Consider the following 10,338-nt stretch of genomic DNA (forward strand, 5'->3'; position numbering starts at 1 on the left):
GCTAATCAGACCTATTGAGTCAGTAATCCAAAGGGTTCCTGTCAGGGATTTATAGTCAGAATAATACTAGTGGAAAGATTGAGATGATGAAGATTAAATTTGGAGCACTTCTCTCTCCCAAATACCAGTATCAGACACTTACTGCTCTATAAGTATCCAAATAATTGAGGAGTTTACTCTGAGCTGAGGAAAGTATACTTATTTTTCACTTCTTCCTTAGGACCATTTTCTTCTGGGCAATAAGAACAAAAATCCATGAGCTCTAAGGAAAAGAACAGTGTCCTTCCAAACACCTGGCTTTTGGGAGAAAGAAATTAATGATATAAACTCTCTGACTTCCAGGAACCATTAGAAGCAGGGAAGTCCAGATTCTTCTGAGAGGCTCCCAGCTCCTGATCCCATGTGTGGAAGGATCAGATCAATTCTATCTCTTCAACTTACATATTCCACTCCTACCAAGGCTTCAGTGAGATTTCTCAGGGATGATGTATTTCTTCCTTCTTTTATACCAAGACAGAAGACCAGCTTCGTTCTCCCCATCTCTGATTTCTTCATCGTCTTTGTTCTCCCTCCCTAATGACTGTTTCCCCTGAATTTGAGGCCAATTAGTAAAACCTATAGGTACTGAAGTAATATCTGAGAGGCATTTGCAGTCAGGACAACACTTATTACATCACAGAAGAAGCTAGTGCTCTCAAGGATACAAGAGATTTTTCAGGGAGAGCCTAATGATATTGTCACTGAGAACTGCCATGGCCTGACTCTAAACAGCTTTCCTTACATTAACCAGGTTTGAGGGTGCCAATTTAGGTATGTCTCCTGTGACACAGTGGAAACTTTCGTTCTCCATCTCTCTAAAGCTAGTGACTTCTGAATGGAGAAAATGAGTCAGGGGCATGGCATGGATAGAAATTATTTAGGAACTTGGAGTGGAGGAGATTCTTCTGGATAATATTTTTATTCCCAGGTCAATTCCTGTGACATACAGTTCAATTTTCTAGGTTTTCTTAATTTTATAAAGGCCAGTACTTTACCTACACACCTTTCATTGAATGAATATTGTATTTCACTTTCCTATTGTACATTCCTTCATAGGGGACATTATAAATATTCCTGAATATGTACTCAAAAATTCTGTTTTCAAATTCCATTCTCTGCTATGATTTTGGAAACAAAGTGGGCCCATCTATAGACTGAGAATAACAGTGTAAATATGGTGTACCTACTTCAATTATAAATTCCCAAATCCTTATGTTATTCAAAAATTACCAACATCAATAAAGCAAAGGACCACATGGAGTATACAATTCTTTTCTCTATTCACATTTGATATCTGTACTACATTATCTACTTCCTGTGTTCCCATGGCCAGACTTGAAGGTTTTAGATGTGTTGCCATGATTCTTCCTTAATGTCATATATAAGAAACAGGAGCATGGGCAGGGGGAAGAAAGAATTGAGGAACAGTGAAACCTCAACTCAACACCTTCATAAGTACAGGAGGGAGTCTCTTTGATATACTCATTTGCAAACTCTACATTCTTGACCTAGTTGTGCAGAATCCATGTAATCATTCCACCTAACCTAATAGGTGTAGGAAGCACCTAAAGTATATATATATATATATATATATATATATATATATATATATATATATATATATATATTCAACCACCAAAACTGGATAACATTGATGAAGCTAAGAAATGCATTCTGCCAGGAAACAGATATAGATATTTCCTGAGATACAAAGCTAGAGCATGTCAAATACAAATGTGAATGTCAATGGCAAACCAGTAAACTGGAAATGGAGTTCCAGTTGTAGATTCTGAGAAAGGATAATAAGAGCTGAAAAGGCTTTCAACCCTTAAGAACAAAAATGCCAATGAACCAGATCTTTCTGGTACGAGACCAATATTCAAAGGTGGAAAATGGAAAGACCTAAGGCTCCAACTGCATTTGTAGTAGAGGATGGCCTTTTTGGGCACCAAAGGAAGGTTAAGCCCTTGGTCCTCCCTTGGTTTGACTTGCATTTAAAGGGAATGTGAAGGGACAGTAATGGGATGGTTTATAGAAGAAGTGGAGAGGGACCTGTTAGGGATCGTACGGGAGGAAATTCTAAAAGGAAACAGTATTTTAAATATAAATATATAAATATACATTTTAAAAAAAGAAATAAAATTTGTAAAAAATAAAAGATATAAGAAATAAAAGAAAAGAAAACTACCAGCTAGTTACAGCTATTGACTCAGAAATCTAATGCGTCACTATCAGGTAATGACAGTCATAGAAATAATAGTTGAAGGACTGAGATGATGATGTTTAAAATAGAAGCTCTTCTCTATCCCAGATATCAGGGTCAGGCACAAACTGCACTATAGGAATCTAAAGCATGGAGGAGTTTACACAGAGCTAGGGTTATAAAACTTGTCCTTCCCGTGTTCTTTAAGTCCCTTTTCTTCTTGTCAAAAAGAATAAAGGCCATGCACTCTCAGGAAAACAACTGTGCCCTTTCCATCCCTTGGCTTTTGGAATAAAGAAATGAATGATATAAACTCTCTGACTTCCAGGAACCATAAGAACAGGTAAGTCCAGATGATTTTGAGAGGCTCCCATGTCCTCATTCCCATATGTGGAAAGCTGAGATGAAGGCTGTCTCTTCAGGGAACCCACTAAACACCTACCCCGGACTCACTGAGCTCTCAAATGGACCAGGTAATTCTTCCTTTTTGATACCAAAACAGAAGGGAAGCTTTCTTTGAACATCTCTGATTTCTTCATCCTCTTTGTTCTCCCTTCAAAAATGTCTGTTTATTCTGAATTAAAGGCCAATTAGTAAGCTCTAGGGGTACTGAAGAAATATCTGAGAGGCAGATGCTAACAGGACAACACTTGTGACCTCACAAAAGTAGCTAGGGCTCTCTAGGTTACAAGAGACTTTTCAGAGAGGGCCTAATGATAATGTCTCTTAGAACGCCCATGGCCTACATGCTGAACAGCTTTCCTTACATTGACCAGTTTCAAGAGTGCCTTTTCCAGGAGAGTCTCTTGTGTCACAGTGGAAACATTTACGTACTCCATCTCTCTATAAAGTTAGATACTTCTCTTTTCTTCATTAGTGGTTACATGCTCTGAATGGTGAAAGTTAGTCAGGGGCATGTCACGGGTAGAAAAGATTTAGGAAGATGGAGTGGAGATGATTCTTCTAGATAATATTTATACTCCCAGGATTATTCCTGTGACATACAGTACAATTTTCTAGGTTTTCTCTGTTTCGCAACGGGCAGTATTTTCCCTATAGACCTTTAATTTATTGAATATTGTATTACAATTGTGATCATATTCTAGTTTTCTTCTCTTGCTTAGTGATGAAAAAAGTGATACCCAGTACTGTATTAGAACAAACATTATATAGTACACCTAAAGAAAACAAATTGCTCCCAAGGTCAACGTAACTTCATAAGTAAGCAATTTGAATTCACAGAGAAATGGTAAAGTATTGTATTATTTATCCTTAAAAGGATACTTGTAAGAATCTTTTAGAAACAGAAATCTAAACATCTGTATAAAAATGTTATATCTGCTTTAAATGATCAGAATGCACATCTGTGATTGGCAAACCTTATTAAATCCTATCAGGAAGCTGAGGGTAAAACTGGTTCAGAAAGCAGTCATCAACAGTCCAGCATTTGTGACAGTCACACCATTAGCCTGTGCCGCCATAGTTCTTGATCCCTGACCTTAAAAGATCCCAGCCTTTCCGAACTGCAAATTGTTCCATACATTGTTTTTTATATCAGAGTCAGTAGGGAAATGATCTTAGCCAGCTTCACAAACAATTTTATTTTTCCAAAAGCTTTTAATGGGTTGTGGTCCTCGCTAATCATTCTACATTTCCTCGGGCAATGATAGAAGCAATGATCTACCCCAGAGGCAATTGCTAAAAGACCTGTATCACTCTTATTGCAAATGCCAATGGCACTGCCCTCTGAGTGGTAGAAAGCTCCATGAGGATTTTCATGCACTTCTTAGATTAAGAGAGGATGAGTGCAATAACTGAGCACCATTCTGCCTGAAATCCTCGTGGGGTTCATGACTCACCAAGGTCCAACGAGACTGTGCTGAAGAGTGGGCCATACCCCAGGATTTCTACAGCTCTGTGCCATTCCTCCTTCACAGGCCTTGGCAATACTCCATTTCAGAACCAAATTTGAACTATGCTTTTACCCTAGATATAATTTCAAATACTATACTAATTAGGGAGAGTGTGCAGCCTTACATTGTCCTTGACTTTAATGGAATTGCTTTACATTTCTTTCCATTTAGGTTGATGCTGGGTACCGGCCTGCTGTCCATTGCCTCTATTATGTTTCTGCATAGGACTCGTATCCCTGATTGCTCTCACCCTTTTAACATGAAGGTGGGTTGGAATATTTTTGCAAGCTTTTTAAATATCTAATGAGATTATCATGTGATTTTTCTCTTTCAGTTTCATTATATAGTGAATTATATTGATGGATTTTCAGAAATTGAAACATCTCTGCCTCCCCCTAGAAATTAATAATTACACAGCATAACCTACAGAAAGGATCTCACATTCACATGCATACTCCAATAGCTCCCCAAAAACACAAAAAAATACAAACAAAAAAAATCATGCACCCTACTGAACAGATGTAATACTCACATACATACTCAAACATCCTAATCGAAAACACAAAAACCAAAAAAACATGCAAGCAAAAAAAAAAAAAAAAAAAAAAAAAAACCCTGCTCCCGCAACATCTCATTAATACCTTTAAGCATTAATGTCCTCTACTCAACAGTAAAAGGACACAGGCTAACACAATGGATTTAAAATCAGGATCTATCCTTCTGTTGCACTCAAGAAACACAATCCAGCAACCAAGATAGACACAACCTCAGACCAAGGGGTTGGAAAAGATTTCCAACCTAATGGACACAAGAAACAAGATGGTGTAGCCATTCTAACATCCAGCAAATCAGACTTTCTACCAAAAGTAATCAAAAGAGACGGGGAATGATACTTCATATGCATCAGAGGAAAAATCCACCAAAATGACATCTCAATTCTGGATGTCTATAGGCCAAAGACAAAAAGCAGAAATATTGGTGAGAGAAATATTGCTAAAGCGTAAATATCACATCGAACCTCACACATTAATAGTGGGTGACATCAATGTCCCATCTCACCAAAGGCAGGCCATTGAGACAGAAATTAAAAAAATAAATAAATAAATGATTTAACAAACACGGGGTTCAATAAAATTGACCTCACTGATATCTACAGAATAGTTCACACAAACACAAAAGTACACACTCTCTTTTCAGTACCTCATGGAACCTTATCCTAAAATGAACATGTTCTCCCACTCTAAAGAAGCCACAAGGATACAGAAATACTGCACTAACCATTGGATCTTCTCAGATCACCATGGATTAAAACTGGACTTCAACAATAAGAAAAAGTGTATAAACTCATTGAAATTCAATAGCTGGCAACTTAAGATCCACCAGTTCACGGAAGAGATGAAAAACAAAAAGTGCTCCTAGAATTTAATGAAAATGAAGGCACAACTTCTCCAAACTTACCTGCATATGCAGCACAGGGTGCTTTTATAAAGAAACCGGAGAGACACCACACTAGCAACTTCCCAGCACACCCTAGATCTCTAAAATAAAAAGAAGCAAATACATATTAAAGGAGGAGACAGCAAGAAATGATCAGACTCAGGGTGAGAGTGATCCATCAGAAACAAAGAGAATACAAAGATCAAAAAAACAAAAAAAAAAAAAAAAACAAAAAAAAAACAAAAAAACAAGAGCTGGTTCCTTGGGAACATCAATCCGACAGACAAATCCTCAGACAGATAATGTAATAGGAGGAGAGAGCATCCAAATAACAAATTCAGAAATGAACAGGGAGCCGTATCAATGTACAATGATGAAAGTCACATAATCATTAGTTCTCACTTTAAAGTGGATGATTGTGTAGACTGATTGCACTGACCACAGGTAAATTTAGGTAAGATAAACTCTGTAAATAGCTCTACAACACCTAATGAGACACAAACAGTAATTAAGTTTCCCTACTGAAAGAGCCCAAGGGCCAGATTGTTTGAGTGCAGACCCCTACCAGGTTTTCAAAGAATTCTCAACCTACCAAAAAAACAGAAACAGGAGGAAAACGCCAAAATGATTCCATGACACCAGTGTCGCCCTGACACATAAATCACAAACGACACAACAAAGAAAGAATTTCAGAAGAATTTCCCTTACCAACATTGGTGGAAAAAATACTAGGTAAAATGCTCGAAAATAAAATCCAAGGGCATATCAAAACCGCCATTCAGTGCCATTATGTAGGCTACCTCCTGAGGCTGCAGGAGTGGATCAATCTATGAAAACCCATCAAAGTGATCCACTATATAAGCAAACTGAACTGAAAAAAAATATTCTGCCCTCAGCATTTCACATTAACGTGCGAGCTCCACCTGGAGTTAACTTTGTGGATGTTGCATACCATGCAGTATATATATATACACATATATATTTATATTGTATATAAATACATATATATATACACATATGTAAAATATTATTATAATAAATTAATATATTAAAGTGATATGTACAATCATTATAATAATATAATTAATAATATACTATATTAACATATTAAAGAATATTATTAAAATAAATAATATAGTCATATTTTATTAATACATTATATTATTATATATTTATATCATAATAAAATATAATTGATACTAATATATTATGTTAGTATATTAAATTATTATATAGTAATAAACTATACCTCTCTTACCCTCTTCTGACTCTCTACCTAACCACACCCTCAGTACTCCAGTATCAACTTTCCCCTCTGGCTCACTGTCATAGGCTTTAACATTTAAAGAACAGTTAAAAGGGACAGAAGGTTCATATGCGATCTCCTTAATCCATGAAAGAGGACTAGTCAGGGGCAACCTCCTTTGAGGAAGCAGATAAATATCAGGATACAAATAACATTTGCTGGGGGAAGATCAAATTCGAATAATGACTTTGCATATCTATCCAGTGTATTCTGAGAAAATGGGGAATATTCTTCCTAAAGACCCAGCTATACTACTCCTGGCCTTATATCTGAAAAAACCTCTGCCATACCGCAAGGACATGTGCTCCATAACATTCTAACTGCTTTCTTCATAATGAGCAGAAAATAGAAATAACCCAGAAGCCCCTCAACCAAAGAATGGCTACAGAAAATGTGGTTCATTTACACTATGGAATACTACACAGTTATGAAAAATAAGGACATTGTGAAGATGCAGTGGAGTAGATGGAATGAGAAAGTATTGTTCTGAATGAGGTAACTGAGTCCCAAAATAACATGTACATACTCACTTAAAAGAGGGTATTAGCCATAAAGTACAGAATTCAAACACTAAGATCTAAGGAACCAAAGAGGCTAAACAAGAAGAAAGACCCAAAAAAAATTATTGAATTTCACTCAGAAGGAGGAATAAAATAATGAGAGGAGGCAGATGGAAGGAAAGGAATGGGTGGCTGAGGGGATGGGACGGGAAATGGGGTTTGAGAATCATTTCTTGAGAGAGACGAGCAAGAGGGACAGAGGGCCAAGAGAATAAAGAGAAATCAGTGACTGTCCAGGGTGGGTGCTATCTCTAAGATTTGCTTGCAATCTGGGATTGGTGAGGCTACCCTAGCGTGTATGAGGGTGACTTTAGTTGAGACTCGGAGCAGTGGGGATACAAATACTGAAATGGTCACTTTCCATAGCCACAGAGGACCAAAAGTGGAAGGATAAGGACACAAAGCCACCCCCAAAATTTTGACACAGAAATTGCCCTCTCTATAAAAGACACAGGTACAGAGATGGAAGAGAAATGAGGGAATGGACAAAGGATAAGTAGCCGGATGTGAGACTTATCCTACGGGCAAACCTCAAACACTGACATGTTTGCAGACGGGAGGATAGCATTATTGTTCTCTGCAAGGCTCCACCGAGCAGCCGACTGACACAGAAGCAGAGGTGCACGGCCAAAGATCGGATAGAGCTCAAAGAGTCTAACCAAAGAGCTGAGGAAAGGACTGAAAGAGGCAGAGGAGCACAGTGGTCTTCACGAGGGTTCACTAAACCCGTCGCCTGTCTTTGGATCCTGTTCTCCTACTCGAGCTTCGTTTTCAGGACCTGGTGGGAGATGATGAATCTAACCCTGCAAAGACTTGATGTGCCAGGGGAGAGGGTGCACCCATTAGGGCACTCCACTCGCTCAGAGAAGATGGGGAGAGGATAGAAAGAGGGACTGTAAATGGTGGGAGCCTGGAGGAGTGTGGTGACAGTGCAGCATTCAGAATGTTACCTGGTGAATATATACAACCATTCTTGCAAGGGGCACAGGCATGACATCACGGGGATGGTGGCGTGACATCATGGGTGTGGCTCATGACATCGTGTAGGTGGGGCATGACATCATGGGAGTGGGGCATATCCTCATGGGGATGGGGTCATGATATCATGAAGCTTCATGGAAAATAGTTGAAACTAGAAAAAAAAAAACAAAAACAAAAACAAAAACAAAAACAAAAAAAAAAAAAAAACAGCCCGAGAGCGAGCTGAGACCTAGAGACACAAACATGGCGCGTGTTTACCTATTGATGGTTTCAGGTGTGAGGCAAATCATATTCTATCTACAATCCACAAATGGAGAGAGGACAAAGGAAAGGAGAAGGCCGGTGAGAGGGAAAGCATCAACCTCTCTGAAAGGAAAACTGTAACAGATTCTGTGATTGAAGTGCGGACGACTGAGACAGGAGCTGAAGGTTGGTGGGGAAGATGGAGGAATAGCGCTGTGCAGAGAGAACCGGCCAGAATTAGGGGACATATGGGTTAATGCAGAAACTCAATGGATGCACTTGTTAGTTCATGGCGTCTAGAGAACAACCTCCCGAGTATTTAATCTGATAGAGAACGCAGAGTCCGAACCTTCAATCTTTTGAAATCAAGCAAGTGGAACCTCAGGTTTTGGGATGGGGCACATTCAGTGGAGTCGGTTTCTGAGGAGGTCAAATGGAGATCCCTGAATAACAGACCGATGCTGGGACAGAGATTATAAAAGCTCAAGCAAATGAGCCCTTCTGGTACCTTAAGCCTCCATCGATGTAAATCCACCCGAAAACCCCTTCCCGCTCTTCAAGGTTTGTGTAGCCCTTGTTCAACCTGAGTAAAATATATGCACACAGCGCGTCCCTGAATACCTTCTAACAGAGTTGTGACACTGAATACCTTGGAGCAACCCCCAACTCACTTGCAGGCAGACCAAGATTCTGTTGACCGACTAGTTCCTGGGGCCACTTCATCCTTTTGCACCTGGACAGTCTAAGAAGCATACATCAGAGATGTCTGTGTGTGTGTGTGTGTGTGTGTGTGTGTGTGTCTATTTGTCTGTGTGTGTGTCTGTGTATCTGTGTGTCTGTCTGTGTATCTATGTGTCTGTCTGTGTGTCTGTGTGTGTGTATTTTTATGTGTGTGAGTGTTTGTGTGTGTTTGCATCTGTGTGTGTTTATCTCTGTGTACGTGTGTGTATGTGTGTTTATGTGTGTGTATGTGTGTTCCTGTGTTGTGTCTCTCTGTGTGTATTTTTATCCGTGTGAGTGTTTGTATGTGTGTATGTCCCTGTGTGTGTATGTGTGTGTATGTGTGTTTATGTGTGTGTATGTGTGTGTATCTGTGTGTGTGTATCTGTCTGTTTGTCTGTCTGTGTCTCTCTTGGTGTGTCTGTGTGTATGTGTGTGTGTCTGTGTGTCTGTGTGTGTGTGGATATGTGTGTTTATGTGTGTGTGTGTGTATGTGTGTGTGTGTGTGTTAGTCATGCACAAGCTAACCATCCTCACACAGACTGTCTGGTTTGCTTTTCTTTTTGGAAAGTTGGCAAATCTTTCTCCTGTCCTAAGAAAAGTCCACCCTGATTCTCAAATCTCTCTGTGAAGTCATGACAGGTTGAGTGATTTTCAAGTATGAGGAGTCTGTCCTAGTGAAAATAGCTTTCATGGGTAAAATAACCCTTGAAAAACATGTCTCAAAATTTACTTTACTTAGTCTGTGATCCCTTGAGGGGATTATTCTATTATTATTATTATTATTATTATTATTATTATTATTATTATTATTATTAAAATAATCATATTATTATTATTATTATTATTATTACTATTCCAGGATTATTACATTATTTTATTGTCTGTGCTGTTACCAGTGTGCTAATGTTCACTGATGGCAGGAAGATTATTTTC

This window comes from Rattus norvegicus, chromosome Y (genome assembly GCF_021556685.1).
Source record: "Rattus norvegicus strain SHRSP/BbbUtx chromosome Y, alternate assembly SHRSP_T2T, whole genome shotgun sequence".
Lineage (NCBI taxonomy): Eukaryota > Metazoa > Chordata > Mammalia > Rodentia > Muridae > Rattus > Rattus norvegicus.